General features: G+C 36.8%; 1 protein-coding gene across 1 annotated transcript in view; it reads right to left on the bottom strand.

Annotated features, from left to right (window-relative positions):
* Positions 1-27,508, bottom strand: part of C4H3orf70 (chromosome 4 C3orf70 homolog) — an 82,014-nt gene that overhangs the window by 53,546 nt on the left and 960 nt on the right. The window lies entirely within an intron of this gene.

Below are 27,508 nucleotides of genomic sequence, written 5' to 3'. Positions count from 1 at the left end.
AAAAAAATCCCATCTCAATTGCACCAAAAACAATAAAGTACCTAGGAACAAACTTAACCAAAGAGGTGAGAGACCTATACTCTGAAAAATAAAACACTGATGAAAGAAATTGAAGATGACAGAAATAAATGGAAAAATATTCCATGCTCATGGATTGAAGGAATATAGTTAAAATGTCCATACTACTCAAGGCAATCTACACATTTAATGCAATCTCTATCAAAATACCAACAGCATTTTTCACAGGACTACAACAATTCTAAAATTTGTATAGAACCACAAAAGACCTCAAACAGCAAAAGCAATTTTGAAAAAGAAAAGCAAAACTGAAGGTGTCAAAATTCAGACTTCAAGTTATATAATGAAATTGTAGTCATCCAAACAGTATGGTACTGGCACAAAAAAGGACACACAGATCAATGGAACAGAACAAAAATCCAGAAATAAACACACAATTACATGGTCAATTAATCTTCAACAAAGCAAAAAAGAACACGCAGTGGGAAAAAGACAGTTTCTTCAATAAGTGGTGTTGTAGGGACACCTGGGTGGCTCAGCTGGGTAAGTGCCTGCCTTCAGCTCAGGTCATAATCCCAGAGTCCTGGGATGGAGCCCCATGTTAGTCTCCCTGCTCAGAGGGGAGTCTGCTTCTCCCTCTCTCTTTCCCTGCCTTTCCCACTACTGGTGCTCTCTTTCTCTACCAAATGAAAAAATAAAATCTTTAAAATAAAGTCTTTAAAAGAAAAATAAATGGTGTTGGAAAAATTGGACAGCTATATGCAGAAAAATGAAAGTGAACTACTTTCTTATACCATATACAAAAATAAATCCAAAAGGGATTAAAGACCTAAATGTGTGACCTGAAGCCATAAAAATCCTAGAAGAGAGCCCAGGCAGTAACTTCTCTGATATCAACTGTAGCCACATTTTTCTAGATCTGTCTACTGAGACAAGGGAAACAAAAGCAAATATAAACTACTGGGACTATACCAAAATAAAAAGATTCTGCACAGCAAAGGAAACAACCAGCAAAACTAAAAGTCAACCTATGGAATGGGGAAAGATTTTTGCAATGACATATCTTACAGATAAAGGGTTAGTATCGAAAATATATAAAGAACTTATAAAACTCAACACTGAAAAAATAATCAACACTGAAAAAAAAAACTCAACACTGAAAAAAAATTTTAAAAATGAGCAGAAAACATGAACGACATTCATTCTGGAAAACAGGACGGAGCTTCCTCAAAAAGTTAAAAACAGAAGTACCCTATGATACAATAATCACACTACTGGGTATTTACTCCAAAAATACAAAAACATTAATTCAAAGGAATACATGTACCCCTATATTTATTGCAGCATTATCTACAATAGCCAGATTATAGAAGCAGTCCAAGTGACCAATGATAGGTGAATAGATAAAAAAGATGCGGTACATATGTACAATGGCATATTAGTCATTAAAAAAGTGCAATCTTGTCATTTGCAACGTGGATGGAACGAGACAGTAAAATGCTAAGAGAAATAAGTTAGTCAGAGAAAGACAACCACATGATTTCACTCACATGTAGAATTTAAGAAACAAATAGAAAAGGAAAAAAAGAAATCGGGGGGAGGAACCAAGAAGACTCTTAACTACAGAGCACAAACTTATGAGGAAAGGAGAGAAGGGTGGGGGGATGAGTGAAACTGGTGATGAGGAGGGGCACCTGGGTGGCTCAGTTGGCTAAGTGTCTGCCTTTTGGCTCAGGCCATGATCCCAGGGTACTGGCATCGAGCCCCGCATCAGGCTCCCTGCTTTGCTCCCTGCTTCTCCCTCTGCATGTCACTCCCCCAGCTTGTGCTCTCTTTCTCTCTCCCTCTCTGTCAAATAAATAAATAAAATCTTTAAAAAAAAAAGAAAGAAAGAAAGAAAGAAATTGGTGATGAGGATTAAGGAAAGACCTGTCATGATGAGCATGAGTGATGCAAGGAATTGTTGAATCACCATATCGTACACCTGAAACTAATATAGCACTGTATATTAACTGGAATTAAAATAAAAACTTAATTAAAAAGGGCTCTTAACAGTCAAAAGCTTTTTTTTTTTAAAGATTTTATTTATTTGATATATAGAGAGAGATCACAAGTAGATAGAGAGGCAAGCAGAGAGAGAGGGGGAAGCAGGCTCCCTGCTGAGCAGAGAGCCCGATGTGGGGCTCCATCCCAGGACCCTGAGATCAGGACCCGAGCCGAAGGCAGAGGCTTAACCCACTGAGCCACCCAGGAGCCCCAACAGTCAAAAGCTCTTAAACATGGAAGTTAATATGCCTTTGAAGAGGCAAATGAAGGGACCTTTTAAGAAACAATAATGGTTAGAGGTTTTATAATACTGAGAGTGAGAAGGGAAACAAAATCCATAACAGTAAAGTCAATTACTTCAGCAATCACTGTACTCAAATCTGATAGCAAACTGGTGGTTAAAGTCCCTTTCAAAATAGCCCAATACAACCAGCTGTTTTTAAAAATCAAACAGTATTCCTGATTGCAAGTTAAAGAGAGAGAGAGAGAAATAATGAATGCAGAAGACAGAAAGAGTGATGATGTTATTACTATCTGCACGTTGTTTACAAAATAAGCAGTATGCTTAGAATTTGATGTAGGAACTTTACTGTCACATGCTGAAGAAGAATCTGAGACATCTTCACATGTTCTTTCAGCAATGTAGTCTGGGATGGTGCTAAGTTCCCTTCTCTTTACTACATGAAAAATACTATATTCTCATTTGCTGACTTTCTGATTATTCCAGATTCCTCCATTTTCTGTTTTATGCGTGAATATAATTAATCCACCAGTACAGAAACACTCATGCCAAACCAAGGAATAAACTAACAAGTAAAAGGATAAGATAGTAATTGAAGTAAAACTACAATTTTCAGATATTATAGAACATTTGAAGGAGCTTAAATTAATAAAAAGAATGGCTTAGAAATTAAAATGAACGAGATCATACTCTATTTAGCAAACAATATAATCTGTGAGTTTGAGACTTTTCCATCTCTATTTCTGAAAATGAATGGGTTTGTAGCTGATTAACCTTGTGAAGAGAAGTCTAGAAAACATAATTTTCTTTGTCCAATGATATCAATTTCTTCAGTTTTTCCATTTTATGTAAAACAGAGAAAGAGATGCCCCTGAAGTAGGCAAGGGGGCTCAGAATAGGCCACTTTCACTCTGTACTTCCATCAAACCCTACTTCGTAGCATAGTTTGAAAAACTCTGGAACAGATGATCTCTAGGTACTTTCTTTCCTATATTCTACAGAACTTAGAGGTAAGTTCTATCACACTGCAAATGCATGGTATTCAACCAAGTAATTTAAAATAATAGTAGCTGTGTTAAATCATTTAACAAATAGTCACTGAGAGTCCTCCATATTGATTACATTTTTTGATTCACTTTCCTATTTTTCTTTACCAGGAAGACATATCAACTAAATACAACATGGCATCCTGGATTTGATCCTGGAGCAGAAAAAGGATGTTGGTAGTAGGACAACTGGGCAAATTGGAATAGTCTATGGATTAGATCAGGCATCAGTAAACCTTTGTGGGTTTGTGGGTGAGGGCCAGATAGTAAATATTTTAGGATTTGTGGGCCACATAAGGTCACCATCACAGAGTCCTTTGATTTTTTTTTTAATAATCTTTAAAGATGTACACAACTGATGGACTGTTGAATGCTACATCTGAAACTAGCAGTGCACTACAGATTGGCTAATTGAATTTAAATTTAAAAAATGTACAATCCATCTTACATGCTTTACAAAACACGTAGCAGGCCTGATTTTGATATTGATACTAGAGAAATATAAAATTCATATTAATATTTGGGGGAAATCTCAGTGAGCAGTGCACATCAATTTCATATTTTCTTCAGTCTGAAATTATTTCAAAATGAAGAGTTAAATAAAAGTTTAATAAAACACAAATCCTGATTAAACCACTTCTGTGTCTAACAAATAAATAACTGACAACAACAAAAACTAACCTTGGCCTTTTTTGACTTCCTTGAAACCAATCTCCTTTCCTCCCTAGGGATCTCCACGCACCCTGTCCTCTATTTGGATGGCCCTCTCTTTCCCTTCCAGTCTCCCTGAACCATTAACATAGTTAGTTTCTACCTATACTTCAGCTCTCAACTCAAGCATCACTTCCTCAAACAAGCCTTCCCTTTGTCACCCATCCCCTGTCTAGGTATCACACTCTAAGCAGTTTCTATTTTTCCTTCTTAATAGAAATGGCAGTTGTAATTAAGCACTTCATTGTGTAATGAGTTGCTTAATGTCTGCCTCTCCTGCTAAAACATAAGCACTAGGAGAGTAGTAACCATGGGTATCTTGTTCAATGCTAGATTCCCAGCACTTAGCTCAGGGCTTTACACATAGTGGGTGCTACATAAAATACTGCATGGATAAATGGAGTATACCAATTCAGTGCCGCTCTAGGTAGGGACAGCTGGGACAAAGAGGCAGAGTTCAGAGGAGAACTAAGAAGGGAGACGTCTCAATTTTAGAAATAACTTGCTAATGATTATACTGCCCAAAGGTAGAAGTCACAGCTTCCTAGCCTCTAGAGACTGATGCCCATTTTGAAAAAGGGCTACAGAAAATATTCAAAGTAACAAGTTAGACTCAGATGATGTTTAAGTTTCTCTAATTTTATATTCTTGTTGATATTATTAACAAGCAATTAGGACCTTCATATGTTATATACTAAAAAATGAATTAAAAAAAAGAATCAGGACTATAAATCTAAGAATATTTTCTAAAAATAGCCATTATAGACAGAACATGGCTAACAAGACATTGTGTCATTTAACAAAATTAATAATAAGAGAAGAGCAAAGTTAACAACTTGCCAGGGCAAAAGGGGGAAGTGCAAATGTAGTGAATATGTATAAATTATCACAGGTACATACAAAGGGATGCCTGGGTGGCTCAGTGGGTTAAGCTGCTGCCTCTAGCTTGGGTCATGATTCCGGGATCCTGGGATCAAGTCCTGCATCGGGCTCCTTGCTCAGAGGGGAGCCTGCTTCTCTCTGCCTCTGCCTGCCCCTCTGCCTGCTTGTGCTCCCTCTCTCTCACACAAATGAATAAATAAAATCTTAAAAAAAAAAAAAGGTACATACAACAATAGGCATTTATTTTTGACAACAAATCTGATAATATTAAATATATTTAATCTACTTATTAAGAAGGCAATTTTTTTTAAAGATTTTATTTATTTATTTGACAGAGAGAGAGATCACAAGTAGGCAGAGAGGCAGGCAGAGAGAGAGGAGGAAGCAGGCTCCCCGCGGAGCAGAGAGCCTGATGCGGGGCTCGATCCCAGGACCCTGAGATCATGACCTGAGCCGAAGGCAGCGGCTTAATCCACTGAGCCACCCAGGCGCCCCAAGAAGGCAATTTTAAAAAAAGATTTTATTTACCCATTCATGAAAGACAGAGAGAGGCAGAGGTGGGGGCAGAAGGAGAAGCAGGCTCCCTGCTCTGCAGGGAACCCAATGCGGGACTCGATCCAAGGACCCAGGGACTACGACCTTAGCCAAAGGCAGACATCCAACCAACCGAGCCATCCAGGTATCCTAAGAAGGGAATTTTAGACCTGTTTTATTATTGAAATGTTTATATTCAAACAAAAAAATTATAGCATACATGTTCATATCATTCTGAGTCAAGAGAAGACTACAGAGTAATAAGTGATACGGCATCCCAAAAGTAAAGTCTATATTAACAATAAACAGATTAAAACATAAGTAATATTTTCACCTTGGTTATACAATGAAAGCTAAACATCACTGATATTTTAGCGTAGAGACATTCTCAAAGTGAGCAACTAAAGTAAGAGTCAGCTCCTCCTTCAGGGTACCTCTTAAAATGTATAATCTTTTAATTAATGTAAATTGATATTACTTAAAAAAACAAAAACAAAACCCAACACACACACACACATAAACCCTCTATTTTTCTTGTTGATTTCCTCCTATGACATTATCTCATGTTATATCAGTTATACAACAAAATGACCCTATAAAAATAATTTCCTGGGGCACCTGGATGGCTCAGTCAGTTAAGTATTGGACTCTTGATTTCGGCTTAGGTCATGATCTCAGGGTTATGAGATCCAGCCCCATATCCAGCTCCACGCTCAGCATGGAGCCTGCTTGAGATTCCCTCTCTGCACCCCCACCCTTTTCTTTTTTCCTGAAGTCTGGGCTAGAAATAAATGTAATGAAGGAAATCTGTTTCTCAATATAAGATAGAAAATTAAATTTTTTTCATAGATTTTATTCATAAAAGTCACATACTATAAAATTTATCCTTTTAAAGTATATAAGCCAGCAGTGTTTAGTGTATTCAGAGTGGTACAAACATCACCACTGCCTAATTCCATAATGCATTCATCACCCTGAAAGAAACCCCATACCTATTAGCAGTCACTCTCTGTGATTAATTGTACATCAACATACAATTTGTTTTGTGATCATATTGTGCCTAGGTTAAACATTATTTCAGGGTATGGCTGTGAAAGTGTTTCTAGATGAGATCAGCACTTAACTAGATGGACTCAGTAAAGTAGACGGCCCTTCCCCATGTGGGTATGCACCATCCAATTCTTTGAGGGCCTGAAAAGAACAAAAGAAAAAGAAGAAGGAATTCACAACTTTTTGCTTCCTGCCTGCATGCTGAACTTGGGACACCTCATCTTCTTCAATCCTCAGACTGGGATTCAAACCGTCAGCAACCTGGTTCTCAAATGCTGAGACTCAAAATGAATTACATGACCAGCTTCCCTGGGTCTCCAGCTTGCAGAAGCCAGATTGTAGGACGTAGCCTCCATAATCACATGAGCCAATTCATCATAATAAATCCCCTTTTGTGTGTGTTGTATGGAGGGGAGTACATACCTGTCCTCTACAGGTTCATTTCTCTGGAGAATCCAAAACACTCTCAATTCTTCCCTCCTCCAGCTAGAGGGAATCACTAATCTATTCTGTCTCTATGGATTTGCCAATTCTGGGTAGTTCATATAAATGGAATCATAGCATATGTGGATTTTGTGGCTTATTTCACGTAGTACAAGGTTTTCAAGTTTCGTACATGTTGCAGCAGGTACCAGTAGTACTCATTCCTTTTTGTTGCCAAGTAACAGTACACGCATGGATATACCACACCTTGTTTATCCATTCGTTAACTGACGGACATTTGGGTTGTTTCCACTTTTGGGACATTATGGATAATGTTTCTATGACATTTGCATACAAGTTTTATGTAGACACATTTCACTTCTTTTGGGTATACATCTAGGAGTGCAGTTGTTAAGTCATATGATACTCAATATGTTTAAAATAGAGTTAACTGCCAAGCTGTTTTCCAAAATGGTTATACCACTTTACATTCCTATCAGCAATGCATGAGGGTTCAATTTCTCTACATCCTTGCCAATACTTGTTATTATCTGCCCTTGTTATTGCTGCCTTACAGTGGGTGTGAAATGGTATCTCATTGTGGCTTTAAAAAGTAATTCTTAAATGATCCGGCAGGCTAAAATTGTAAGCAATCAAATGACTATCATCTCACCCAAATCAAAATAATTTTACAGAAGTTGTAATTTGACTCAAAAGTTAACCATAGTAAGTCTATGATCCGATGATAATTTCTCCATGATTTGAATGGAAGCATTTACCACTCAACAAAAAGGAACCAAGTGATATAGTATCTTGTTATAGTAGAGTTTGCCTATAGTCTAATGTCTGGTTAACAAGATAATTATTATACCTACTGCCCCGTATTATACTGATTTTATATGTGCATGTATTTATATTCTATGTTGATCCAAAAAAAGCTTTGAGGCAACTTTTAAAAAGACATGCCATACGGTAGGAATTTTAAAAATAGATTTGCTTCCAAATGTATGGTTTACTAGGCAACCAGGCTAATCCTCCTGCCAAACACAACTTTTAAATGCTAGAAAAAATTTTAATATTCCCACTACATTGATGAACTGAAAAAAAAAGTATGGAATTATCAGGCCAAAATCTAAATACAGATAGAAATTCAGAGAAATTAGTGTATAAATGAACATGGAATTTACTTTGAGGATACGAGCAGGAATAGGTGAACTTTAGCTTTGGTTTCTATGATCTTGTGGAAGCTTTGTTCAAGAGACAAAGCTAAGGCATACCAAAATAGTCTAAGAAGAAACTCCCCATAAAGTTGATATCAGTGTTATAACAGTAAATTATAAAGAAACATATTCCTGCAGGGGTTTTACAAATCTGAAACTTAGAACATACAAGGAGGGATGGAAGAAAAATGATAAACTCGTGAGCAAAAGCTGTCCTTCAACAGGTTTTAACCAAACTTCATGTTTCCTAGGTGGTCCAAATATGTCAAGCTACTTGCTTACTTTAAAGCAATTTTGTACTAATTGTGCCCATAGGACATCAAACAGAAGCCAAAGCAAATCCTGTCTGCAGGAATTCCATGGATAACATTCCAAGAAGTAGGTGCTCACAGGTTAAAAAAAAAAAAAAAATCACAAATACACAAATGAACAAGACTCTTCAGAAATCAAGTAAAAACAGATCTACAAAACTTCTGGAGCAATCAGAAGTAGAATATAAAATAAGTATATTTCTTATGTTTACAGAAATAAAAGGAATTGAAAAGAGGAGTAAAAACAAGGTAATTATTAAAATGAGCAAATCTTGTTCAAAAATGACTATTTGAAAAGTACCAAATAGAACATCTATAAAATAATGCAATAGGTGAAGTAAGAAAACTCAGTGGATTAATTTAGTAACAACTTAAACCCAACTGAAAAGCTAGTAAACTAGAAAGCATAACTAAAGAAATTATTGAGATGCAAGATAAAGTGACAAAGGGAATCAAGATATGAAACAAGGTTTAAAAGACATGGATAAAGTGCCTGGGTGGCTCAGTGTGGTTAAGCCTCTGCCTTTTGCTCAGGTCATGATCTCAGGGTCCTGGGATTGAGTCCCACGTCGGCTCTCTGCTCGGCAGGGAGCCTGCCTCCTCCTCTCTGTCTCTCTGCCTGCGTCTCTGCCTACTTGTGATCTCCCTCTGTCAAATAAATAAATATTTTAAATAAATAAATAAAAGACAGGGATAAATGAAGTAAAAATATAAAATTCATCTAATTAGGGTTCCAAAAGAAGGAAATAGTAGGAATGGGGAAATCATAAAATCTGAAGAGTCATCTAGTATTTTCTGAAACTGATAAAAATCAATCCAGAGACTGAAGAAGCTAAATGAATCCCAAACAGGATAAAGAAAAAGAATATCACATATAAACACACAATGAAATGCAGAAAATCAAAGACAAAGAGGCTATATTAAAAGCAGAGAGAGGGGCACCTCAGTGGTTCAGTGTGTTAAACCTCTGCCTTTGGCTCAGGTCATGATCTCAGGGTCCTGGGATCGCCCCACGTTGGACTCTCAGCTCAGCAGGGAGCCTACTTCCCACCGCCCCACCTCTCTGCCTGCCTCTCTGCCTACTTGTGATCTCTTTCTCTCTGTCAAATGTATTAATAAAATCTTAAAAAAAAAAAAAAAAGGCAGGGAAAGAAGAGCTAGCCTTCAAAGAAATGACAAATTGACACCTGACTTCTCCACAGTAACAATGAGCTCGGGGAAAAAAGTGGAATGATATATTCGATACATTAGAAGTCTCTACTCAGTGAAAATATCTTTGAAAAGTGAGGGTGAAAACAAATATAAATATGCCCAATGTCACTCATAACATGAGAAATGAAAATTAGAGCTATAATGAAACACCATTTCTAACCAATCACACCAGCCAAAACTCAAAGGCTTGACAAAACACTTTACCAGACTATAAGGAAACAGACATTCTAATGTGCTGCTAGTAGGAAGACAAATGGTACAACCCATATGGAGCAAAATTTGACAATATCTTACCAAAAAATATGTATTCTTTAATCCAGCAACCCCACTTCTAGGACTTCACTCTAAAGATACACCACTACAACCATACAGTATATGCGCCAGTTAACCACTGCAACCTTATTTGTAACCAAATAGGAGGAAAAAGAACCAAAATGCCCAGTGATAACAAATCGGTTAAAAACCAAATGCACATATAGACACAATAGAGCACTATGCAGGCATAAAGAAATAAGACGTAGCTCCATGAATGGCTATGAAATGGTTTTTAGAAATAAACAGTAAAATAAAAAAGGATGATGCCGTGAGTAATAGTGTATGATTAGCTTTGGTTTAAGAAAGAAGGTGAAATAAGAATGTGTATGTGTGTATAAATATGCAAATGTGCATATGCACACATATAATACACTTCTGCGAAAGAAACACAAAGTACAATAGAAAATTAACAAGAATGAGTATCTGGAGGAGGTGAATTGGAAGGGGGTAGAAAGTACAGAAATACAAATGAGATTTTTCTCAGTATTCCTTTATATAGTTTTGATTTTTGAGTACATACCCAAAAACTAAAATCAAATCAAGACAATAGAGACAAATACTTTCAGGAGATGAAGTAGACATACTTTTACCTATTATTCCTTACTAAGTACAACTAAAAACCCTGGACACCATATATAAAACAAACAAAAGATGACTTCTAAGAGGGAAGAAAAGGCTGAACACCTAGCAACCTCAGAGTTCAAGCAGCAACATGACAATGAGTTCCCAGATATTTTGTGTGGGTATATGGAGAAAAGGTCAACCAAAAAAGCCACTGGAACCAGACCAAAGTTGTCCCAACAAATGTCTGCTCTCTCTCGCCAAATGACAAGGAGCAACCTAGCAGGACAGAAAACTTTTAGATAATAATCACTCTACTACAACTCTCTTACAAACATCAGAGAAAAAAACTGTATTCCACCCAAACCATGACAGCAAAGACCAGGAAGAGAGAAAGAACCTGGACTTCAAATGTTGAAAAGCCCTAATAAGGTTTCTCAATACTCCAGCTCAGTGGTGTCAGAGACCTAGTGGAAAGTCAGGTAATGAGGTGATTGATCCCTACTGTGGTGTTAGTGGAAGCCCCTTGGAGAGCTAGAACCCACAACCATCCAGCAAAAACAAGGAAAACTCCTCTCTATTAGCTGTCAGTGGAAGCTGAGGGTGGTACCTGGACTTCTACCTGCGCCTGGCAGTAATAAGGTAGTGCCCCTTTCCCTTGCCAGAGTGGTGTAAAAAAAAAAAAAAATCTGGTAAAAACTAAGCATTTAAGATCAAGAGTCCTATAACATAACACAAAAAAGTCCAGGTTTCAACTGAAAATCACTTGTTGTACCAAGAAACCAAGGAGAACTCAAACTGAATTAAAAGTGACAATCAACAGATGCCAGCACTGAGATGGCAGATCTGTTGGAATTATCTGACAAGAAATTTAAAACAGACATTATTTCAAAAAATACTTCAGTGAGTAATGATAAACATACTTGAAACAAAGGCAAATAAAGAAAGACACAAAAAAGAAATGGTCTTAGCAAATAGAAAAATTAGGATCAAACAAATAGGAGAACTGAAAAATACAATAACCGGAACAGAAAGCTCAATGGATGGGCTCAACAGAAGAATGGAAAAGGAAAGCTTCAATGGACTGGAAGATAGAATAATAGAAATTACCCAACTGAAAGAAAAGAGAAAATAGACTAAAAAAAAAAAAAAAGACAGAGCTGTCGAAGCCATGTGACCATAACAACAAGAACAACAATAAAATCTAATGTTTATGTTACTGAAGTCCCAGAAGAGGAAAAAAAAAAAAAAAAGCAGAGCTGAAAAATGACTTAAAGAAATAGTGACTGAAAACCTCCCAGATTTGGCTAGAGACGTATCATACAGGTTCAAGTACCTGATCAAACCACAAAAAGGATAAACTCCAAAAACCTAGGCCAGGACACAACACATTCAAACTTCTGAAAACTAAAGACAAAGAAAAAATCTTAAAAGCAGCCAGGAAAAAACAGTTCCTTACCTATAAGGTAAAAAATTCAAATGTAAGTGATCAGAGCAGAAATAAATGGCATAGAAACTAAACAAACAAACAAACAAAACAGAAAACACCAATTAAACCAAGAGCTGTTTCTTTGAAAAGATCAACAAAATCAATAAGCCATTAGCCAGACTCATCAAGAAAAAAAGAGAAAGAACCCAAATAAATGAAATCGAAAACAAAGAGAAGTAACAATAGACACCATAGAAATACAAAGAATTACAAGAGACTACTATAAAAAATCATACGTCACCAAATTAGACAACTTAAAAGAAAAAATTAAATTCCTAGCAACATACAATCTTCCAAAATGGCATCAGGAAGAAACAGAAAATCTGAAGAGACCAACTACTAGTAATGAAATTGAATTGGTAATAAAAAAACTACCAAAAAATAAAAGTGCAGGACTAGATGGATTCATAGATGAATTCTACCAATTCACAGATGAATTCTACCATTTAAAGAGGAGTTAATACCTATTCTCCTCAAAATACTCCAAAAAGTAGAAGAGGAAGAAAGGTTTCCAAATACTACGAAGGCTTCCAAATTCTATGAGGCCAGTATTACACTGATACCAAAACCAGACAAAGATACCACACACACCCACACACAAACTACAAGCCACTATCACTGATGAACACAGATGCAAAACCCCCAACTAAATATTTGCACACTGCATTCAACAATACATTAAAAGGATCATTCGGGGCGCCTGGGTGGCTCAGTGGTTTAAGCTGCTGCCTTCAGCTCAGGTCATGATCTCAGGGTCCTGGGATCGAGTCCCGCATCGGGCTCTCTGCTTGGCAGGGAGCCTGCTTCCTCCTCTCTCTCTCTCTGCCTGCCTCTCTCCCTACTTGTGATCTCTATCTGTCAAATAAATAAATAAATAAAAATCTTAAAAAAAAAAAAAAAAAAAAAGGATCATTCACTAAAATCAAGTGAGATTTAACCCAGGGATGCAAGGATGTTTTAAAACTCATAAATCAATTAATGTGATATGCCACATTAACAAAACAAAGAAAAAGTCATACCATCATCCCAACAGATGCAGAAAAAAGCATGACAAAATTCAACACCCATTCATGATAAAAACTCTCAGCAAAATGGGTTTAAAGGAACATGTATCAACATAAAGGTTATATATGAAAAACCAAAAGCTAACATACTCGATGGTGAAAAACTGGGAGCTTCTCCTCTAAGATCAGGAATAAGACAAGGATGTCCACTCACCACTTTCACTCAGCATAGTACTGGAAGTCCTAGCTATGGCAATTAGACAAGAAAAAAATAAAATAAAAGGCATTCAGATTAGAAAGTTAAAAGTTAAACTGTCACTATTTGCAATGGCATAATACTACAAATAAAACCCTAAAGACTCCACAAAACACTACTAGAAGTAACAAATAGATTCAGTAAAGTTGCAAGATACAGAATTAATAACTAGAAATTGGTTGCTTTTCTATATATTAATAATGAAGTAGCAGAAAGAGAAATTAAAAAAACAAATCCATTTACATTTGCATCAAAAAGAATAAAAATAATAACATATCAAAATAAATTTAACCAAGGAGGTAAAAGACCTATACTGTGAAAACTATGAAACTGAAGAAGATGTAAATAAATGAAAAGACATCCCATGCTCAGGGATTAGAAGTATGTTATTAAAATGTCCATACTACCCAAAGTAATCTACAGATTCGAAACAATCTCTATCAAAAGATCAACAGCATTTTTCATAGAACTAGAACAGATAATCCTAAAATTTGTATGGAACCACAAAACACCACAAAGAGCCAAAGCAATCTTGAAAAAGAAGAATAAAGCTGGAAGTATCACAATCCTAGATTTCAAGATATACCACAAAGTTGTAGTAATCAAAACAATACAGTACAGTTACATACATAGATCAGTGGAACAGAATACAGAGACCAGAAGTAGGAAACTCACATTCAAATGTGTGTGACTCAAATGGTCAATTAATCCATGACAAAGGAGGCAAGATTACACAATGGAGAAAAGACAGTCTCTTCAACAAATGGTGCTGGGAAAGCCATATAGCTATATGCAAAATAATGAAGCTGGGCCACTTTCTTGTACCAAATACAAAAATAAATGCAAAATGGATTAAAGATCTAATAGTGAGACCTCAAACTATCAAACTCCCAGAAGAGAACATAGGCAGTAATTTCTTTAACAATGGCCATAGCGACATTTTCTAAATAGGACTCCTATGGCAAGGAAAACAAAAGCAAAAATAAACTACTGGGACTACATTTAAACAAAAAGCTTCTACACAGTGAAAGAAATCAACAACAAAATGACAAGGCAACCTATTGAATGGAAGAAAATATTTCCAAATGATATATCCAATAAGGGGTTAATATCCAAAATACATAAAGAACATATACAACTAAACACCAAATAATAACAATAAAAATCATTATCTGATTAAAAACTTCAGAGAACCTATACAGACATTTTTCCAAAGAAGACCTATGGACATCAAGCAAACACATGGAAAGATGCTCAACATCACTCATCATCTGGGAAATGCAAATCAAAACCACACTGAGATACCAGCTCACACCCATTAGAATGGTTAGAATCAAAAAGACAATAAGTAAATGTTAACAAGGATATAGAGAAAAAGGAACCCTTGTGTATGGCTGGTAGAATATAAATTGGTGTAGTCACTGTGGAAAACATGTGGATGTGTGGCAGCAAAATATAGAAGAAATCTCTGTACCTTCAACTCAGTTGTTGTTTTTGTTTTAAGATTTTTTATTTTATTTATTTATTTGAGAGAGAGGTAGAGAGAGCATGAGAGGGGCAGGTCAGAGTGAGAAAGAGACTCCCTGCTGAGCAGGGAGCCCGAAGGGGGACTCGATCCTGGAACTCGATCCGGGGACTCCAGGATCATGACCCGAGCCCAAGGCAATTGCTTAACCACCGGAGCCACTCAGGTGCCCTCCATCTCAGTTTTGTTTTAAACCTAAAAAGGCTCTAAGAAACGAAGTCCTTAAAAAAAAAAAAAAAAAAAAAAAAAAAGGAAAAATACACTTCACCAAAGAGGATATACAAAAGGCAAATAAGCACATGAATATTAATAGGTAAGTGCAGATTAAAATAAAAATGAATTTATCAGTACACATCTACCAGAATGACTAAAATAAAAAGAGCACCACCATCAAATGCCTTTGAGAAGAATGTGGAGAAGAAACCCATCACTCATACATTGTTGGTGGGAATATAAAATGGTACAATCTCTATGGGAAACAGGTTAGCAGCTTCTTAAAAAACTAAACATGCAACTACCATACGACCCAGCAACTGCACCCCTGCACGTTTATCCCAGAGAGATGAAGACTTTTATTCAAATAGAATATTGTACATAACCGTTTACAGGCTTATTTGTAATCATCAAAAACTGGCCACACAATATGTCCTTCCATGCGTGAATGCTTAAACTATGGTACACGTACGCCACATACTACTACTCAACAATACAAAGGAACGGACTATTGATACGCTCACCAGTGTAGATGAAACTCTGGAGAATATGCTGAGTGAAGAAAAGCCAATCGCAAAAGGTGACATACTGTGTGATTCCATTTACAAAACCTTCTGGAAATGATAAAATTATAGAAGTGGAGAACAGATTAGTGATTGCCAGAAATTAATGAGGGGGTAGGCCAAAAGGGAAGTGTGGCTATAAAAGGGCAATATGAAGTAACTTGCCATGATGGAAATGTTTTTGATTTTGGCTGTATCAACTGATACTGTGCTACCGTTTGCAAGTTGCTGGCACTGCAAAACTGGATAAAGCCTACATGAGATGTCTGTATTCTCACAAATGCAAATAAATCTACAAATTATTTCAAAATAAGTTTAATTTTTTAAAAGATTTTACTTATTTGTGTATGTGAGAGAGAGAGCACAAAAGCAGGGGGAGTGGCAAGCAGCGGGAGAAGCAGGATCCTTGCTCAGCAGGGAGCCCGATGCTGGGCTCAATCCCAAGACCCTGGGATCATGACCTGAGCCAAAGGCAAATGTTTAACCAGCTGAGCCACCCAGGCGTCCCAAAACGTTTAATTTTAAAAAGATTTAAAAAAGTGAACACAAGGGGCACCTGGGTGGCTCAGTGGGTTAAAGCCTCTGCTTTTGGCTGGGGTCATGATCTGGGATCGAGCCTCACATCGGGCTTGCTGCTCAGCGGGGAGTCTGTTTCCTCCTCTCTCTCTCTCTGCCTGCCTCTCTGCCTACTTGTGATCTGTCTGTCAAATAAATAAATAAAACCTTAAAAAAAGTGAACACAAAATTGCTTAGAATCAGAAATAAATAAACCTGATAGCCACACACAGACACACACACACACACACACACACACACACAGATCAAGAAACTTCTGAACACAGTGCTCTGATGATACATCCTTCCTAGGATACAGCCTAAAGACCAAAACATGTAAAGAATCTTAACACTCAAATGAAAAAATTAAAAAAAAAAAAAAAAAAAAGAATCTTAACACTCATTCATCAGTTTGTTGTTGGTATTAGTACTGATGTAATAATCCCTAAACTATGGGTAGCTGAGGATAGAGGAAATGAGTAAATATTGTAACATATGGGAAACCAGGGTTTTTACCCACAGAGAAGTGAGGCACGAATACAGAATGGGGAAAAGTGAAGGATGGAAACACACACACACACACACACTTCCTAAATCTGTCCACTGAAAGGGCCTAAATACAGTACCATCCCAGCAGAAATAAGCACACCAAAAGCCCAGATAATAGTTTCCATGCCATTCACCACTAAAAGGAACATGGGATCCTTGAAAAAAAACAATAGATTTTTGGTCTGAGGCAGAGAAATTACTAGGTAAGCCTGGAACAATTTGTTCCAGAAAATAGGAAAGTACTCAAAAAATGATAGGGACATGTCAAAAGGACACAGAAGCCAGCTTAAAAGGACTCTCACTGGCCAAATTTAAAATGGTTTGAGCATCAAAAAAGTTATGGTACTTAATTATAACATAATGAATAAAGAGAACCAAGCTACCTGAAGTAATACTTAAAAAAAGAAGGGATGTAGGTAAAAAAGAAAAACCCCTTCTTTATAAAAGATGCCATCAAATGGTAGAAAGAACAGCAGAATTAGAAAATCACCATTTTGAAACCACCAATGTAATAAGTGATCCACCTAAGACTCTTCAGTCAATACTAAAATCACTAGGCTGAATACTGTTAGAGAAGAGGATATTCATTCAGTGTCAAAGTAGTCATCACACAGTACATTATTAAAAAAAAGGAATAAAAAATGTTTTAAAAAAAAGCAATGAAGGGGAAATGGTATCTTTATAACAGACTTGTCAGTTATCACCTTAGCATTAGCAGTAGTGGAACAACTTGACATTCTATGTCTCCTCATGTGATACTATAAGGAGGATACAATACCACTCATGTAACAAACTCAACAAAAATGTTAACCTAAATCTAATCATGGTCAAGCAAATTTAAAATATAGGACATTCTACAGACAGTTAACTTGGACTTTTCAAAAATTTCAATGTCATCCCCCAAAAGTGCGATTATTCTAGAATGATTAAAGGAGACTAAAGCAATATTATAATGAAATGTGATCTATGAAGCTCGATTGGACCCTGAATTTTTTAAAAAGTCAGATATAAAAGTCATTTTTTAAAAGATTATATTTATTTGAGAGAACGAGCACAACAGGGGAATAGCAGAGGGATAGGGAGAAACAGGCTCCCTGTTGAGCAGGAAGTCTTATCTGGGGCTTGATCCTAGGACTCTGGGATCATGACCTGAGCCTAAGGCAGATGCTTAACCTACTGAGCCAGGCACTCCGAAAAATCATTTTTTGACAATTAAGGAAACTGTATATCAGATGGCATTGCTAAGTTAGCGTTAATTATCTTAGATGTGATTAGTATTGCAATTATAGAGGAAAATGTCCTCATTCTTGAGAGGCATGCTGAAATATTTAGGTGAAATATCATGATATTTGCAACTTATTTTTAAATACTTTAGGAAGAGTGTGTATGCATGCATGTATGTATGTGTGTAGACAGAAAAAGATAAAGCGATGAGTCTAAAAGAATTTACCATAAAATACCAAATTATTACACTCTTCGTGTTCTTTTTCACTACCGTCTATTAGAATGAGATAGAGAAGAAGAAATACACGTCTGTATTACCCCAAAATGTCTAGCTTTAAATGGACAGATAAGTACTAGGCAAGTTAAAGGATTTGTCCTGGAGAGACTGTTCTAGGGCATTGTGCAGACACAGCTGGAGGGATTGATTGTACATTGTTGGCACTCAGGATATTGCCTGTTTTTGGCAGTGTACTTACAGAATACTGTTAAGTATCAGAAAATTGAAGAACAAACCAACAATAACAACAAGAGAAACACAGAACAAAAATTCTGTGAACTTGAGAAAAGTAATTTGCAAAGACTACAATCAAGTTAACTTTATCCAGCATTCTAGCCACCAGGAATACTTTACCAAAGTAGTACTTTTGCCATTTTCCATATAAAATCAGCATTCCAAATAATGGCCAAGTATCACCACAGGATCCTGACAAGGCTTCTAAGTCATTCAAGTTAAATATATTCCGTTTCCCTTTAATACAATGTAATTTTATAATATTCTGATCCTTTAAAACCTGTTGAGCCACAATTTGCTGTACATGAAAGCTCTCTATTAATTGGTATATCTGATTAACCAGAACTATCCATTGCTTAACAATAGTGGAAAACAGGACACAGAAGGGGCTTGGGAGTTGGAGCACACTGTAAAATTTCATGACAAAAAGTAGATAATTGTCACATAGTAACTATTACAAAATAGGCCTTCCAACAATGAAGGTAACAAAAAACTCAGCAATTTCTAAATGGAATATTCAAAATGTGTATTTTTACAATCTTTGTTGGTTTTGAGTGTTTAATTGGACAAATGGGTACGGTCACAAAGTGAATTTCAGATGAAATGAGGATTACTGTGGAAGGAATACGTTGCTAGAGTTGGGGATGTATGGTCATTACACTATGAGACTGGTACTATTACTATCCCCATATTAAAAGTGAGGAAACTGAAAGAGGTTAACATCTCCCAAACCACATAACTAGTTAAGTGGGCAGAGCCATGATGCAAACACAGTCCAACCCCAGAGCCTGCCCTCAAGATGCTTATACTATCTGGTATTTCCAATTTTTGTTCATTTGGTTTTTTTGAGGAGGGCCTGATGCCACCCTTCACTGAATAACTGCAGTAAGTACTTTGCTTGTCTCTTTGAACCCTCACAACAACCCTGTGAAATAGGACTTTTACTCCTGTTTTTCAGAGGGAACATTAAGGTTGAGAGAGGTTGAGTAATCTGTCCAAAGTTATACTGCCAGTAAATGGAGGAACCATGATTCAAACCACTGTCTGATTCCATGACCCTTTTCCTTTCTAGGATTACATTCTGCCTTCCTTGCTCTAGGTATAAACCATTCCTTATTTTTTCAAGAAAGCAAATCTTCTATTAGAAAACTTTTGATTGTTAAACATGTATTCCTATTATTGTTTGGAATTAACAACATATAATTTCTCTAAAAATGTTCTTTCTTATAATTAATTAATTTCTACAGTATGAGAAAACAAACCTAAAGAAAATGAAGGTTTGGGAATGTAGGAAATTATCATAGAAACATTCTCAAAAGCTACCTAGTTGAAGTCCCTAAGTGCAACAGTCTTGGAAACTAGCAATAATTAATGGTATGCATCCAAATGTAACAGCAATGACAAAAACAACAGCAAAAATCTAACAACAACAACAACAAAAAACCTGGGGGCTTGCTCTAGCTAGGGATCAGCTGAGAATATGAGATGACTAAAGCTTCATATTATACTAATACATTGTTAGTTTTTATTCTATTTATTTTTTAAAGATTTTTATTTATTTATTTGAGAGAGAGAATGCACACACGAGCTGGGGGAGCCGCAGAGGGAGAAGAAGAAAGCAGGCTCTCTGTTGAGCAAGGGCTCAGTGCAGGGCTTGATCCCAGGTCCCTTGGATCATCCTGAGCCACCCAGGCACCCCCATTATTAATTTTTAAAAGCACAGTTTTACAGTGTTGGTAACAACTCTGAAAATACTCCAATTGCATACAATTGCCCTTCTGTGAAAATCAGAAACCAGGGGTGCCCAGGTCTATCAGTCAGTTAAGCCTCTGCCCTCAGCTCAGGTCATGATCTGAGTCCCAGAATCGAGCCCTGCACTGAGCCCCCTGCTCAATGGTGAGTCTGCTTCTCCTTCTGTCTCTCACCTGACTCATGCGCTCTCTCTCAAATAAATAAAATCCTTTTTTAAATAAATAAAAACTTTTAAAAATATAAAAATAAAAAATAAAATCAGAAACCAACCTCATTTTACTCATTTAATTCCTGCTTATTCCAGAAAGAATGTAAAACAGCTGAAAATTATCCTCACTCTACCTTGACTGGAACCAAGTGACCCAGAGCCCTGGTTGCTAGTTGGTTTGTGAGATGCTGGTTGGTGTACATTTACCATATGCAACCGAAGTAACTATATGTGACCATCGACAAGTTTCCTAACCTAAAAAATGAGGGTAACAATACCTACCCCACAGGGTTGTTGTGAGGTTTAAATGAGCTGACACATGCTGAAAGATGATGCCAACATATATAAAGATTACGAGCAAAAAGATATGCCTACATATAACCACAGTTGTGATTGTTTAAGTTGCTGCATGTCCGTGATTGAAGCACCATGTGGATGGAAAAAACCTATCGCTTCTCCCTCTCTCTAAAAACCTTTGAGGAATCTTACTCAGAACTTAATGTCACACTTGTCCTCTTAGCACTTTATCCTCTTCCTTCAAGCACTAGACATGGTAAGAACCCTCATTCTTAGGGAAAAAACTCCCATTGACTTCTTCATCTAGTCAAATGACCACTCTGTGGTTGGGTTTGTTTTGTTTTGGGTTTTTTTTTTTTTTTTTTTTTGCTAGTTTTCACTGTCAAACTTCTTAAATGTATTTCCTGTAGTAACTGTTATTGATATGATTGAGATGTGGCTTAAAACAGCTGGCATTACCCTGGGAAAGTCAGACTTGACTCTGTGAATTTCCCCTTACTTGTACAGAAGCAGGAAAACAGAACAAACACAATAACACAAAAACCACAATGCTAATATACTAACTAACGGAGAGAAGTGTATTTTATTTGCCGAAAGGTTCTGAGAGTTAAATTCTTTAATCAGCTCCTTCTCTCTCTAAAGGAAATCTATAAATAGGAAGCCAAATTATAGCCAAATATTTGTATGACAGTCCAATCATACAGACCAGATATTTAAGCTCTGGGCAGTGTTATCACCTTCTCTGAACAGTTCTGAAAAAACATTTCCAAATTCTGCCTCTCCAATTTCCATTTTTCTGTATTTCCATGCTGCCCATCCACCTTCTGCTGTGAGTCTTTCTTTAGATATGTTAATATCATCTACTAGATTACATCAAGTCCCACTCTTCCAGCTTTCAATCTGAAAAAGACAGACATCTTTTAAGATGTCTTCTGCAGAAAACTGAACTCGTCTATTATGTGATTTTATTAAGCCAACTTTGAGTTCTGCTGATGGCACCGACATCATACCACGTACACTCCCCACCCACCCCTGTCACCTTCTAATCACTTTTTCTTCCTTAATTCTTAACTTAGATTTCATTCCCCATCACATCCTATGACCTCTTTATAGTTCTCATTCTTCTATATTCACTTTTGCAACTGTTAATAATTTTCCACCCATTTCTTAATAACCTTCCCCATCACTGGCTTTAATGGAGACAAAAAAGAGTTGATGTGCATATTAATTTTAAATTGCTCTGTAGAACCTAAGATGGTTAAGAGTCTAGGTACTAGGTTTCAAACAGACTTGGATTCAAATCCAGTCTCTATTTTTACTAGCTATGTGCCCATGGGAAAGTTACTTAACTTCCCCCAAGCCTTTTCCCTCAACTGTAGAATGGACATAATGACATTATTGTCTATTTAGTGCTTAGCATAAGCAGCTTACTCTGATATGAAATAATCACTCAAAAATGTTGACTATAAATTCTGTGTCCTAATTCTCAGCTCCTGTCATTCTTTTTTTTTTTTAAGATTTTATTTATTTATAAAATTTGACAGAGAAAGAGCAAGAGAGCACAAGCAGGGGGAGGAGCAGGGCAGGAAGCACAATGAGGGCTCCATGCAGGGCTCCAGCCCAGGACCCTGAGATCACAACCTGAGCCAAAGGCAGACACTTAACCAACTGAGCCACCCAGGCACTCCAGCTCCTGTTATTCTATTCCTCTCTGTCTACTTTGAAGAATTCAACTTATTTGAAATCTTCAAATTCAAAGTATTTGACTAAATACTGCAGTTAAATATATTCCTCAAGTTACTGTTGAAGGACTAAACCTTTTACCTTCTTCGTCAGTAATAAAGAGAATCACTATTTGTATATTTTGCCAATATCTAAGAAATAACCTGCTAAAAACTGATTCAATCTTCATACTTTCTCTCTTTCTTTTCTTAAATATTTTATTTTTAAATTATTTCTACACCCAGTTGGGCTTCGAACTCACAACCCTAAGATTAAGAGCCACACACTCTACCAACTAAACTAGCCAGGTATCCCTCATCTTTATAATCTTTCTTAAGACACTCAATTTCCCTTGGCTTCTGCAGTAAAACCTGTAAAAAAAAACTTTCCACATTTTTCTTCTCTCACATTTCTTTGTAGACTCTACTGCGAGTTCACCCTCCTGTACCGAAAACTCTAAATATTAGTGTTCTAAAGGGAAAGCCTAAGGATTCTCATTCTCTCCCTTGGTGGTCTTTTTGCTTCATCATGGCCACAACTGCAATCTAAAAATAAGTAAATGACTTCCATATTATCTCTAGTGCAGACCTCTCTTCTAAGTCCTAGATCTCTATATCCAACTGCCTGCTGATATTTCCGTGTGATGACAAGGCAGCTTAAACTCAACAGATCCAAAACTGAACTCATGGTCTCCCTGGACATTATTCAAAACTAGATTCACAATCCTTGTTCAGTCAAACCCTAGTTCATCTCTAGTATTCTGTGTTGTTGGTGAATGAATGGCATCACCATCCATCCGAGGTGCATGAGGCAGAAGTCTAGAAGTCTAGATATCCTTTATAACCTTCCTCTTCCTCCCTCTCCAAATCTAATTTACTCCAATTTCCATTTATGCATATTATTGTATTAATTTCTATTTTTTACATTAATACCAAAATAATCTCCTTTGCTAGTTTCATTCCTCTACTGCCCATATTACTGCTATAATTTCAAGGTCTCTCTCAACTGAAACTTTAGACTTTACATCTTTCCTGTTCATCCCTCCCTTACATCTCAGCAATCTAATGTATAATGCCCTCTAAATATTCTACCTATTCTAGCCACAAAATCTACTTTATAATATCTGCATGTGATTATTCTTTTCCTAGCCATGTCTTTTTTTTTTTTTTCCCTCTCAAAACTCCTCTTGGAGTGGCACCTGCGTGGCTCAGTGGGTTAAGCCTCAGGTCATGATCTCAGGGTCCTGGGATCGAGCCCCATGTGGGGCTGTCAGCTCAGCGGGGAGCCAGCTTCCTCTCTCTCTCTGCCTGCCTCTCTGCCTACTTGTGATCTCTCTCTCTCTCTCTCTCCATCAAATAAATAAATAAATAATCTTTAAAAAAAAAAAAAAACCTCTTGGAATCCTTCACTCTTTAATTCCATCCAATATAACTCCTTATGGTGGGGGGGAAGGTTACACATTCAGGGCCATAATTTATTTAACCCAGTCATCTCTCTTTGACAGGGACACCTACAGGACATTTAATAGTTTTCCTCCCATAGTCCTCAAAATCTGCCATTATCCAAATAAACTATTTCCTTTAATAATACAACTACCACATCCATGTATACATGTTTTATTTATCTTTTATAAACATGTATGTTATCAACCTTTTGTTTCATAAGATTATGAATTTCACAACTTTAACACAAATCATATGTAGCGGAACTTCATTTGTTCTGAAAGTCGTCTCCCAAGTATCAAAGTGGTCCTCTCATTTCAGCATCTTCTCATTTAATGAACAAGTTGATAGTTTTCTCACCCATATTCTTTGTGATTTTATTTATTTTTTTAAAGATTTTATTTATTTATTTATTTGTCAGATTGAGAGAGAGAGAGCACGCACAAGCAGGCAGAGGCAGAGAGAGAAGCAGGCTCCCTGCTGAGCAAGGAGCCCGATGTGGGACTCGATCCCAGAACCCTGGGATCATGACCTGAGCCAAAAACAGTGGCCTAGGGGCACCTGGGTGGCTCAGTGGGTTAAAGCCTCTGCCTTCGGCTCAGGTCATGATCTCAGGGTCCTGGAATCGAGCCCCACATCGGGCTCTCTGCTCAGCGGGGGGCCTGGTTCCCCCTTGTCTCTCTGCCTGCCTCTCTGCCTAGTTGTGATTTCTCTCTGTCAAATAAATAAAATATAAAAAAAAACCAAAACAGTGGCTTAACCAACTGAGCCACCCAGGCGTCCCTCCTTTGTGATTTTAAAGGAATAAAAAAAATAAATACAGCATGAATCATGTCCTTATACTCTGCTTAAAGGGCATGATCCAGCTATATTAATATTTGTATCCCTAGTTTCCACAAAATGTCTCACAAAGAGAAGGTGCTCAATACACGTTCAACAGACTCAAAGAATCTTGCTTAGGGCTGATGTTGTAATGTTCATTAGTGCCAAAAAGAAAGCAGAACTTCTCAAATGTGTGAACTCTGCTTTTTTTTTTCCCCGAGAAAAATGGTATTTGGACTAAAAAAGGGCAGAAAGAAGGTATGCCCAGTATAGGTGAGAAGACTATAACACAGCACCTTGCTGCTCTAAATGAAATGAAGCTCCTTCTGAATGTGATCACTGCATCACTGCCAGTGGAGGAAGCATGGAGACCTGGAAGGTTGCCAAAGATTGGAAACAAGCAAATAAATGTAGATCTGATTTTTTCTAATATAGAATAAAAGAGAAAAGAATAGAATTGACAATAATAGTCGAGTATACTTGGCATCAGTTCTTTCCTAAAATCAGATTATTTATTTAAAAAGCAGCTTCTAATCACTTCGAAACAAAAATGGTAAGCATTTGTGGAACCAACTTAAGTAACCAGACAAATATAATTTCCTTTCTTTTTTTTTTTAAAGGTTGTCTTTATAGACAGATCATATATCAAAAAGAAGCAATAAAAATAGTATCAGATTTCAACAAGGTAGAATTTCAACAAGGTATATGACAAGGCTCTCATTACACCATATGGTAAGATAAATATAAGATGGTAACAGTACAATTAAGTGCTGGCTAATTACTTAAACGACCATAACAATGAGTGTTTCTTAATTAAGCGCCATCAACTTGAAGGTCAGTTCTACCCGCAGGGTTCAGAACTCCTATCTGTGGCCCTCTCTTATTCAACAATTTTATCAGTAATTTGAATGAAGATGTAAAAGGCTACTATACTACTGCCTTTATCCAATATATGGCTGACATGAAACTAAGGGGCACAAAGATGTATTAAGAAAGAGCTGGGATCTGAAAAAACAATGATAAGCCAGATAAATGGGCTAATTCTAATTAAGATGAAATTTAACAGGGAAAAATATCTAAGGCATCAATCAGTGTCCAAAAAAAAATACATATAGAACTGTGAGATGGGCAAGTCCCATGACTTAATTGACACATATGTAAAACAAACAAAAAGGGGCTTAACAGCTCTTGACAGCAATCTTAGTTCAATCTGACAGCAGCAAGCTCAATATGATGAGGATCTCAGAAAAGCTAATGTGATGCTAGATACAGCAGTAACAGTATCTCAAACATGGGAGGCAGCAGTCCTGCTCAATTCTGGACTGATCTGACCACAACTGGGATGTTGTGTATCCTTCTAAGGGTCACAGTCTTCAGGGGATCATAACCATACTGGCACATGTTCGGAACAGAACCACCAGGATGCTCAGGACCCTGGATACCATTCCACAAAAGGAGAGGCAGGAGAGAAAGAAGATTTATAAATAGGACAAAACAGTGCCTTGAGAGGAAAATGATGGCTACTTTCATTCAGTCACTCAGTGAACATGAATTTCAAATCTATTTCAGGCCAGATGCTGTAGCAATGTCTGGGAATACCGAGAGAAGAAAGTCTATGTCCATGAGAGAAGAGAGTCTATGTCCATGGCATATTCATATGTATACCTGAACAGCTGAAAAAGCCATGATCTGAAAAAGGATTAGACTGTTCTATATGATTTCATAAGGTAGAAATAAGACCAGTGGAAAGAAGTTTGAAAGTAACTGATTTCAGCTCCAAATGAGGGTATTTTAGGAATCAAAGATGACTTAAGAAGCTACCCGAGAAGACAGCAAGGTTCCCATTCCCATCAGGAATGTTGTACTTAGTGGAGAGACTGCTGAAATAAGACAGGCACTGAACTGACCATCTTTAATGTTCCTCGTATTCGATACTAGGACTCTACACTTCCCTAGGAAATGGACTCTCACCAGATTCACCGTACTTGTGCACTTCAGCATCATAGCTTTCCTACAGTTGCTACTTCCAACTTTGTACCCTATCCTCCCCTGAAATGATGCTTTATAATGGGGAACGGTCTGAGAGCAATAGGAATAATGGACTACGGGAAGAAACTGAACCATCAGCACACAGAACACAAAAAAATCAATACTGTTCAATGTACAGAAAATACAGGAATTCTCTATACTTTAAGCTGTAAATTCAATTTAAAATACCTCACTATGTTCAATTAACGTAAACAAGGACTTGTCATGTACTGCATCTCTTGTTGGGAGCCATTTTTTCTTAACCAACAAGGAAAAAACAATTTTAACTTAAGATCACTTTGAGAATTTGTGTCCTGAATAAACACTCCAAAAACCTCCATTATAAGGGTATGTGAAACTAAGTTTATAATAGATCTTTTTTAGAAATGATTTATTGGATATAGCAGGCCTAATATCATGAACTAATCAAATTGTGGAATTCTGATTAAATGGCTACTTAAGTTTAATCCATTTGAAAACACACACACACGCAAGATAAACACAGAGAAAAGGCCTAGCCCATTTAGTTCTGGTTTTTATAAATTGGCTTAATATCATTAAAGCTTACTTCCACTCATTTTATTTTGTAATTTTAAAACCGTCTCCTATATTGGCTCTGTATATACCCAGTTACAGCCAGGTGCTGAAGGAGTTCATCCTTCCAAACTGTTAATATTAACTTCTTGGAAGCTGTCCCTTACACTTTAGTGCTTTCTCAATTTGGATACAATAAATGGGCCACAATTCGATTACCAAGGGCTCTTTCTTTTAAAGAGCA

This window comes from Meles meles, chromosome 4, assembly GCF_922984935.1.
Source record: "Meles meles chromosome 4, mMelMel3.1 paternal haplotype, whole genome shotgun sequence".
Classification (NCBI taxonomy): domain Eukaryota; kingdom Metazoa; phylum Chordata; class Mammalia; order Carnivora; family Mustelidae; genus Meles; species Meles meles.
This window is presented reverse-complemented; position numbering and strand designations above follow the sequence as displayed.